The sequence below is a fragment of the Solanum dulcamara genome, chromosome 11 (genome assembly GCF_947179165.1).
Source record: "Solanum dulcamara chromosome 11, daSolDulc1.2, whole genome shotgun sequence".
Taxonomy (NCBI): Eukaryota; Viridiplantae; Streptophyta; class Magnoliopsida; order Solanales; family Solanaceae; genus Solanum; species Solanum dulcamara.
This window is the reverse complement of record NC_077247.1, coordinates 60,688,150-60,697,981: the sequence shown is the minus strand read 5'-3', so window position 1 is coordinate 60,697,981 and position 9,832 is coordinate 60,688,150. Positions and strand designations below refer to the sequence as shown.

At 36.2% G+C, this 9,832-nt stretch overlaps 1 pseudogene; it reads left to right on the top strand.

Moving 5' to 3' along the window:
* Positions 1 to 131: 131 nt before the first annotated feature.
* Positions 132 to 9,641, top strand: LOC129872776 (uncharacterized; annotated as a pseudogene).
* The last annotated feature ends 191 nt before the right edge of the window (positions 9,642 to 9,832 follow it).

Sequence of the window (9,832 nt, the reverse complement as noted above, 5' to 3'; positions counted from 1 at the left end):
AAAATAATATATTTTGTATTAACGAGTTTTTTTCAGCGTGTATTAACTTATTTTTTCCGCGTGCATTAACTGGTTCGAAACTATAAAAAGAGACCCCACTTGTGCATTTTAGAACTCACCACCACCAAATACACAGAGCCCCTATTTTGCCCCGCTTATCATATATGCTACAGGCGCATCTTAGAGTACTCTACCTGTGACGATGTCCGATTAAAACCCTAAACCCTAAAACAATTTTCCCGGCGATCAATCTGCTCAAGACTCAAGTAATGCTACTGCTCTTCCCATTATCTTGGAAGGAAAATTAGAAAAATCGATTATCTTGGATACGAAAACTCGATTATCAAAGAAATTGTAGCTTTCTAGAATGTATTGGCATTTCCTTAAGAATGTATTAAGGAAATTCAAGAAATCTTGGAATTCTTGCATGCATTCTTTTTAAGAAAAAATCTAGAACATTAAGCGATTGCTATTCTTAAACGCATATTTTAAGGAAATCAAAGAAATTCTAGTTTTAAGAATAAATTGGTATTTTCGCAGCATATTTAAGGGATTTGTTTTCTAGTTCTTTAGGGAGAAATTCGGTCATACTTGTATTGACGATGTCCGTTCTCGCTGCTCAATTAATACTACTGCTCTTCCCATTATCTTGGTATTCTTCAAAATTTGCATGCAAACTTTTAAAAGAAAAGTTTAAGAACTTGTTGGCTTTTTGCTGAACATATCAAGGAAATTCAAAAAGTATTTTAGAAAAAAATTTATGTTGTATGTTAAGGATGTTCAAGAATTTGTTTTACTTTTTTAGGGAGATGGGAATCATAAAGCGAATGCCTAAGGCTATTTGGAGTTCGGCGAGCATTAAGGGAATGCCTGAGGCTATTTGGAGTTCAATTCAGTCAGGGATTATCTTGTACAATTTTGGGTTGTTGAGGAGTTGGTTTCAATAGCCTCGATACTGGTGCCACCAAGGTACTCATTTACCCTTTCAAAGTTTCAATATTCTTTATGACTTTACTAGGTATTGAATGGAAAGATGTGGAGTTCTTCTTGAAGGCCCACTGACACAACTCTAAAAGAATTAAGTAGTTTAATCAAAAAAAGTTGTGATTTGTAGTATATGAATGAAGATACTTAATTGGACAGACTTTCGTAAACACCCTCACTGCTTAGTTTCTTTTACATGGTCTAGACTTTTGATTTTTATTGTTTCATAAAAGTTGAAAACTGTGCCATGTAAGAGAATGGGGAATTATATTTTTATTTCTGATTTTGTTAATGTTTTGAGAATCAATAGAAGTGGGCTGCTGAGAATATGGCAAGGCGTGCTGTTATGCAATTTTAATCGCTCAGATTAGTTGCACAAAAGGCAGTGATCGGTGAGGCTCTTCAATGAATTTTGTGTTCCTTTGTTTGCTACTTCTAATGACGAGGGCATATGCTTTATATGAAAATTGATATACCTTTTCTCCTCTTATTATGATGCTCCATTCTAGTATTGTAAGTGGTTTTTTTTTTCCAAATGAATATTCTTATATCGCAACTCTGTTTCTTTTTTCCATGAGATTTACTTCCTTATAGGACTCTTCTTTTTTATGTTTGTTATCTTATAAGTAGTGTAGTCCTAGTTTGAACTTTACCCAGTTTCCACCAGGTATATGTTGCTATAGGCAGTGGGACCTGCTATGTTGAGGTGGATGACAATGGTGAGTATTAGTTTCTTTGACATTGATGTAATGCATTTGATGTGCAGAAAGTTCTACTCAGTTTATTATTTTACTTCATCATCTGAAGTTTTACTTTCTTTTGAAGGATCTGGTGTTTCACGAGATGGACTGATGGACTGGTGCTGATGTGAGAAATATATGGTAATCTTTTTTCAAAGTGTTGTACTGAAGTTGAGCTGGAACATACACATTAGCGCATAGGACTTTTAGCCCAGTTTATGGAGACAGTATATGCGCCTGTTTCTTTCATCTTCTGTTCTATTTCCTTTTTGTCTGGCCATTCTAACTATGTTATCGTATGCTTCATTTACACCAGCGACATCAAAATACAGACATTTAAATGATATGCATGATTTTCCAGCAAGTTTTGGCTTCAAACGAGAGGCTCTGAGCTATATTTCTGACTTTTCTTTGTTGGAAATTGCTACTAAACTCACTGGAGGCCAAATGAATTCGTAAGGTTTTGAAGGTAAAGTTCTTTTGAGATTCAGTTGGTAGTATCCATTAGGATAGGTGAAAAAAACTACTATCTTGGTCTTTGTTCTTGCCATTGTTTACGGGACGGCAAGTGTTTGTACCTTGGAATTGATGATTGTAGACAAGATGTTGGCACAACAGGTAATTCTGTATAAGCCTACCTGACACATGAGAGTTGACTTGCTGTTTTCTTTTTGCATTCATTGTTCGTGATGTGTTTTACAACCAACCAGTTTTCGAAGGAAGCAAATGGATTCCAAGTACTTCTAGTTTTCTCACAATTCAAACAAATGTAAAATATTGATTTACGCAGTTTACTTCGTGATCTGTACTCTGTCCTGTTTGATCTTTTGGTTTGCATATATAATCTGGAAGCCCAAAGAGGGTCTCACATTCTCTGAAAGAGTCTCTGCTAAGAATCACCCTTGTGCATCCCAGTGTCTCCTTCAAAATTGTTGATATTGAAAGGTCCGTCTCTGTTATACCAGCTAACTTAGGATATTTCCTGTCTGGTTCTTAGATTTTGTTCATTTGTATGCAGTGAGGATGACCTGCTTTGCACACGTGCTTCTCCTTCCCCATTGTCGTTAGTCCAATGGGTTTGGGATTCATCTGAGTTCCTTTAATAAATTGAATGCAATCGATGGTTCATTCAAGCTCTCTGGATACATCTCAGGTACGATGTTTAGACAGTGAAGGTATACAGCCCCAAATTGATGGATAAGAGATGTGATAAGTTATCTTTTCTACACTTTTTTCCCGAAAAACCACTGTTTAATTTGCAGGTCCTAGATTCCACTTATTTCAGTATATTTTCCAGAACAAAGAAAACGGAAACCTAATCTTTGGTTAGCATTTACTATATCGGATGCTTGTTTTTAACAGTGTATTTGTTTTCCTTGACCTTCATAATGCAGATGTCAATTCAAGATTTGCTTCAAAAGAAGCATTAACATCTTTTTACAGATGTTCTTTTATTTATTAGTTTGTGGTTTACTTGTAATTGGGAAAACTGTTATCGTGATGGTTACATTTTCTTTTTGTTTTTATTATATAAGATGTTCATGTACATGTACATCTCAATCCTGGTGCTTCATTTGCAATATATTTATATGTATCCCCCTCCCACTTTTTTGTTTTGGTGCTTCATCTTCTGTTGTGCTTCCTTTTTGTCTGGTCATTTTAACTATGGTTTTGTATGCTTGCTTTACACCAGCGACATCAAAATACAACCATTCATGTGATATGCATACTTTCGTAGCAAGCTTTGGCTTTAAAGGAGAGGCTCTGAGCTCTATTTCTGACGTTTCTTTTTGGAAATTCTAAAACTCATGGGAGGCCAAATGGATATCCTGAGGTTTTGACGGTAAAGTTCTTTTGAGTTTTAGTTGGTAGTATGCATTAGGATAGGTATAAAACTACAAACCTGGTCTTTGTTCTTGCCATTGTTTACAGGATGGCAAGTGTTTGTACCTTGGAATTGATGACTGTAGAGAAGACGTTGGTAAAACAGGTAATTCTGTATAAGCCTACCTTGATACATGAGTTGACTGTTGTTTGCTAATAAGGAAATTTGTTGGGATTTTTCTTTTTGCAGTCATTTCTTCATGATGTATTTTACAACCAACCTTTTTCGAAGGAAGCAAATGCATTCCAAGCACTTCTAGTTTTCTCAAAATCAAACAAGTAAAAAATATTGATTTACATACTTTACTTCTAAAGATGTACTCTGATGTCATTGTACTTTTTGGTTAGTATGTATAATCTTGAACACATCCCAGTGTCTCCTTCAAAACTGTTTATATTGAAAGGTCCGTCTTTGATACACTAGCTAACTTAAGGATATTTCCTCTCCGATTTCTTAGATTTTGTTCATTTGCATGCAGTGAGGATGACCTGCTTTGCACACGTGCTTCTCCTTCTCCTTGCCACTGTTGTCCAGTGGGTTTGAGATTCATCTGAGTTCCCTTAACAAATTGAATGCAAGCGTTGGTGCATTCAAGCTTTAAGGATACTTCTCAGGTCCTGATGTTTACACAGTGAAGGTATACTGGCCCAAATTGATGGATAAAGAGATGTGATAAGTCATCTTTTCTTTTCTCTGTTTCCCTAACAACCAGTGTTTAATTTGTAGGTCCTTCAGTATTTCTATATTCACTTATATCAGTATGTTGTCCTGACAAAAGAAACAAAAAACTAATCTTTGGTTAACATTTACTATATCGAATGCTTGTTTTTTTACAGTGTTTTTGTTTTCCTTGACCTTCTTAATGCAGATATCAATTCAAGATTTGTTTCCAATGGACCACTACATAAATTACTTAATAACATAGCTATGTGTTTCGATAAATTACTTAATAACATAGCTATGTGTTTTGACAGTGCTTCTGACATTAAGCAGGGAAACAGATCTCAGATATTATATCCACTGTTCTTGTTGAACCTAAACTGCCCAAGATCTTTATATGATTTGACTTTGGAGCCTTCAAAGACCTCTGTGGAATTTAAGGTGTGATTTTTTGTTGCATTTATGATTTAATTTTTTTGGGGGGTTGGGAAACGAATGCGAGTCTTTGGTTTTACTTTTGTAGAATTGAGTATGTGTTAGGTTTTGTTTTGTGATAATTGGTTTGGGTTGTTCTCTGTAAAAATATATTTCAAGACACGTAATCATTTTTTTGAAACTTCAATGTGGGTGAAATTAATAGGTTAAAACTGGCTAAACATTACTATTTATTACTAATCATATAGGATTTCAATATGTTTAAAAGGACCCCCTAACAGTTATAAGGCCCTTTCATTACAGCTGTTCCCGGAGAACAATGCAAAACCACGTTTCTAGCTTCTTTTGGTTGCAAAACCAAACAGACCAATGTTAACAAGGACATGTCATACATATTTGTTGTACTGATTGTAGTATTGTATTTCTCATTACAATGTGTTTGCTGCTTCTAAGACTGACAACTCTTCATGTTTGAATTTAGACTCCTGGTTTTTGCTTACCCGGTCATTTCTGCTTCCCTTTAAATGGATTTTTGCTGTCTTGTTTTCCAAATTTACACCAATTTTCATAAATCTAGATATTTGCTACATCAATCTTCTTGGGACCTCGCTATCTTTAGGAGAATGTGACATCCAGCTGTATTTTGATTTTTGAGTGGGATCAGGGTAGAGGGGTGGCTTATATTCTCTGGAGTTTCAAACTTGTAGGTCTGTCTGGGCCATCCAATTCACACAAAAAAAATTCTGTTATTCATAAAAAATTGAGTCCTACCAAAAAATTTAGGTTGATCTTCAGCTGTGGGGGTTGGAAACGCAACTTTGACCTATTAAATATGCTAACACTGTTATTCTACAGACTCAAGAGCTTTCGAGGATACTTTTTATGTATCCTTTGTTTCAAAATGTATCAACTTACCTCCTTCAGGTTAGAGTTTACTGAGTTAGTATCTTCTCTTCTTTGAAGAAATAAAAGCGAGAAATATATATTAGTGACTTGGATCTTAGAGGAAGTAACTTCATTTAAACTGTTAACACTACTCTAATGTTCGAATAAATAGTATAAATCATTAACTAGAATGAGGGGGGATTAAGGAAAAGCTAGAATAGGCTCTGAGGAAGTGATAAAATCTTATTTTTCTTTGATGAATGGAGGAAATAGAAGGACACGTAACTAGAGGACTGTGTTTGGTTCGTCTTAGTTTTCGACTGCAGACCATGGACTACATCAAACTGAGAGATTACTGAATTTTGTTTCAACTGCTTACATTGATTACATTGTCTGATTCTGTGGACATTTTGCTATGAACTAGATATGAAGCTATTGACTTCAATGCCATGTCATTTGTTAAAAGTGCTGGTCATCACCTGCTCAGAATTTCTACTTTGTGTACCATATGTAGGTTAAGAGAGGAGTGGTTTGACTTATCGCCACAAAAAAGGAAAAAAAGGCGGTGTGTGTGTGTTTGTGTGGTTTTTCTCTTTATTGAGGATACTGTCATGAATCTCTGGATTGAAAGTAACTCTGCCGGTGAGAGCAATTGAGATATCAACATTTTTATGCAACATAACTTAGGATTCATTTTGTTTGATGTTATATGTACATGTGGTTTTGTCCACTCCACATTCCCTTCTCTGGAGGCTGTAGTTCCCCACCTACCTCCCTAGAAGAAAAGGGTGGAGGGGGGGAGGAAACAAACTGTGGAAGGTTTCGTTATCGGGAGAGAGTTACTTATGCATCAGATGGTGCAAAGCATTTCAGTGCAATGACATCGTGTAGTTTTTTTTGCTTTCTTTTCTCTTAAGAATATAGTTGTTGAAGTTTCCTCTCATCTATTGCTATCCCATTCCCTGCTCCTCTTTTCAGATATACCTGAGAATTATGAGATCAAGAAAAAGAGGTGCAGGGCCCAGTGTTGCAAAGCTACACTTGAGCTTCCTTCCCTGCAGCCAAAGATACTGACTGGAGAGTGCACTATCCGGAGAGAGATTCGATCTTCGCAGAATATTCTGTGGGGAAGTGCTTCTGAAAAGTCCTCTTGTCAGATTGAAAGTTCAAGTCGGTCAATTGATGGATCTCTTGCTCATTGCACAGTTGGTGTAAACTGGAAATCCAGAAGCTCTGTGCAACCCCTTTCATCCAATGCCAGGTAATTTGTCCTTGAGTGCTTGTTTGTGTTAATAATCAACGATGTCAGAAAATGTGTGCAACTAATTAATGTTCTTTGCCACCGTGCAGAAACTAGAGCTGTAAGGAGACTGCAGCATTCTGCAAAAGTATGCTCAGAGCTTCCACAGCAGTCGTCCCATCAGTTTGATCAATCTTCCACCCAAAGTTGTGGTGACGGTGTATTCTCTGATGCAAGGTAATGTTATCAAATTTCTTGGGAGGGTTAGGTCTCTTTCGGATATCATCTCAAATATGTTAGTAACTTACAAAACCTGATGTTTCTCTCTTCAGGCCAAGTGTGAAAATGAAACTTGTTAACAAATTCAGTACTTCAGCTAGCTTCAGTTATAAATCAGATTGCCTGTTAGGTTCAGGATGGGAGGATGAGTCTATTGCAGCTGGCAGATCAATGGAGGATGCCTCATTTCGGGGGTCTTGAACTTGATGATGACAGTTGAAATGTGATGCATGAGACAAGGAAACCATTTATGCGGAGCACAGAAGCCTGATACATGATGATGGATCATCTTTTGCTAGTGATGAAGATATTGAGTTTGAAAAAAGTAACTACAGAAATAAACGAAATCGCCTTGAAGATGATTATAGTTTTGAATTTGAAGTAGCTGACGATGTTAACCAGGTCTTCAGACAAAGGTGTCCTAGAGGCAAGGTCAAGGAAATATATTTTAAGAACGTCTCCTGGTGCAAAACTCAGAGCAAGGCATTGCGGAGTCAAAATTTGACAGGAGATACAGAAAAATCTTCATTATCCAAGGACATTCTGGATGAAGACGATCATCTTATGGATTTCAATAAACAGACTGAAAATTATGGTTCTGGCCTGCTATATTTTAGTCCAGAACTAGCTCCTCTGCCACCAGATCCTTTTCTCGGGACCAGTTTTCAAGAATTTAATCCTTACATCTCTGAAAATGGGATTGAAACTTCTGTTAAACATGAAGTTGTTGTCGCATACAATTTTGGAAACATGGTGAACATAATCTCTTGGTCCCTGCCATAAATAATTTGGAAAAAGAGGACTGCTTGTTATTCAAATCCTTCAAAGTTTGATCTCAATTTTTATGCTCTTTCTAGAAGAGGAGATTTGGGCAGTATAGGGGGACTTGATGCATGTGATGTTTATAGTTCAGGTCCTCCTTAATTCTATTATGATGGAGATGATTTGACACATGCATTCTCATGGTGAAGAGAATCTTAAGAATTATTTGATACCACGAGCTATGCTCTCCTCTAGGGTGGATGAGGACTGCATAAATGGATTGATGCTGGAAATCGAGGAAAACAGATGAGCTTATAAGGTAGAAGAAGAGTAGAAGAAGCCATTCAGCTTCTTCATTTTACCCGAGGCAAGAAGAAGTTCTTTGCCAAAAGTGAGACTTCAAGAAAGGCACCAGGAAATAACAATATAAAGACTTGTCCTTGAGTGCTTGTTTGTGTTAATAATCAATGATCACCGAAAATGTGTGCAACTAATTAATATTTTTTTCCATCATGCAGAAATTAGAGCAGTAAGGAGACTGCATCATTCTGCAGAAGCTATCTGTTCGGAGCTTCCACAGCAGTCATCCCATCAATATGATCAATCTTCCACCACAAGTTGTGGTGATGGTGTATTCTCTGATGAAAGGTAATGTTATCAAATTTCTTGGGAGGGTTAGGTCTCTTTTTTGATATTATCTCAATCAAATATGTTAGTAACTCACACGACCTGATGTTTCTCTCTTTAGGCCAAGTGTGAATTTAACTGATGTGGATCTAATAGAATTTCTTCAACAGGTTAGTCCGTTGACACTAACTAGCTCTCATATTTTACTCCTTCATTAACTCTAATCTTTCTCATGGAATCTTGCTTAAATGCCGTGCCATGTTCTCTGAATAATGTATTTGCAACCCACAGCTTGCTGGGACAGATGGATAATCAATAGTACACCCCCATCAGTGAATCGGGTCCTGAATTTAATTATTGTATTTTGAGCTACCATGATGCCCCCCACATAAGAAAGAAAAAGAGAAAGAATAGGGAATTAGAACCAAAAGTGATATAAGATATTTTTCTTTACTCCTGAGTCTTTGTTTTCATTTGTTTTGGAACAATAACTTCGATAGGGATAGAATGGAACAGGTACATGGGAATTAGATCAATATAGCAGCCAACTAATTGTTGCCTTCAGAATGTTCTCTCATTCTTATAACCGCACAAATAATACTTCAACAATTAATGTCTTCGTCTCTTGTATTGCAAGAGTGATATAGGGTGAATTATCTTTTGCTTCATCACTTTGTGAGCGTCTGGTGGAGTATATTCTTGTATATAAACTTAGGTCCATGTCATAATAAATGTGCGTCCATTTTTACATAGTCAAGGATTATGAACTTTTTTTTTAATTAATGGCATTTATCTTCGTTGAACATTACAGTCATTGTCATGTTCTATAGCATGCTGCAGATGAGCGGATTTGTTTGGAAGAACTGAGTGAGAAGGTAATGATTGTCTAAAAATTCATTGAAGTGTCATTTCAACTTGGAGTCTGTAACTTATTGAATTATCAGGTCTTATTGGAAAAAATGAGGACAACAACCTATCCCGATTCTGAGCAAGAATTGGTACGTTTATTTTGATAATAAGTAACATTGATTTTGAGTCTTTGACCATGCTTTTGCAGATCATGCCTGAAATTGGTTACCAATTACTACACAACTATGCTGACCAAATTCAAAATTGGGGTTGGATCTGCAACATTCATTCTTAAGCCTCAGGATCATTTACCAGGTAAGTTACGATCTTTGTTTAGATTTTTATCACACAACGATTCTATGAAACTTGATAAAATTGCCATTTACCACAAATTCCATTGCACTAAATTTTACAACATTCATTAGAGTTAAACCCAACTCTGAGCATGAAGTTATATGTTTTGGTTAAAGTAGGAACTTAAATCTG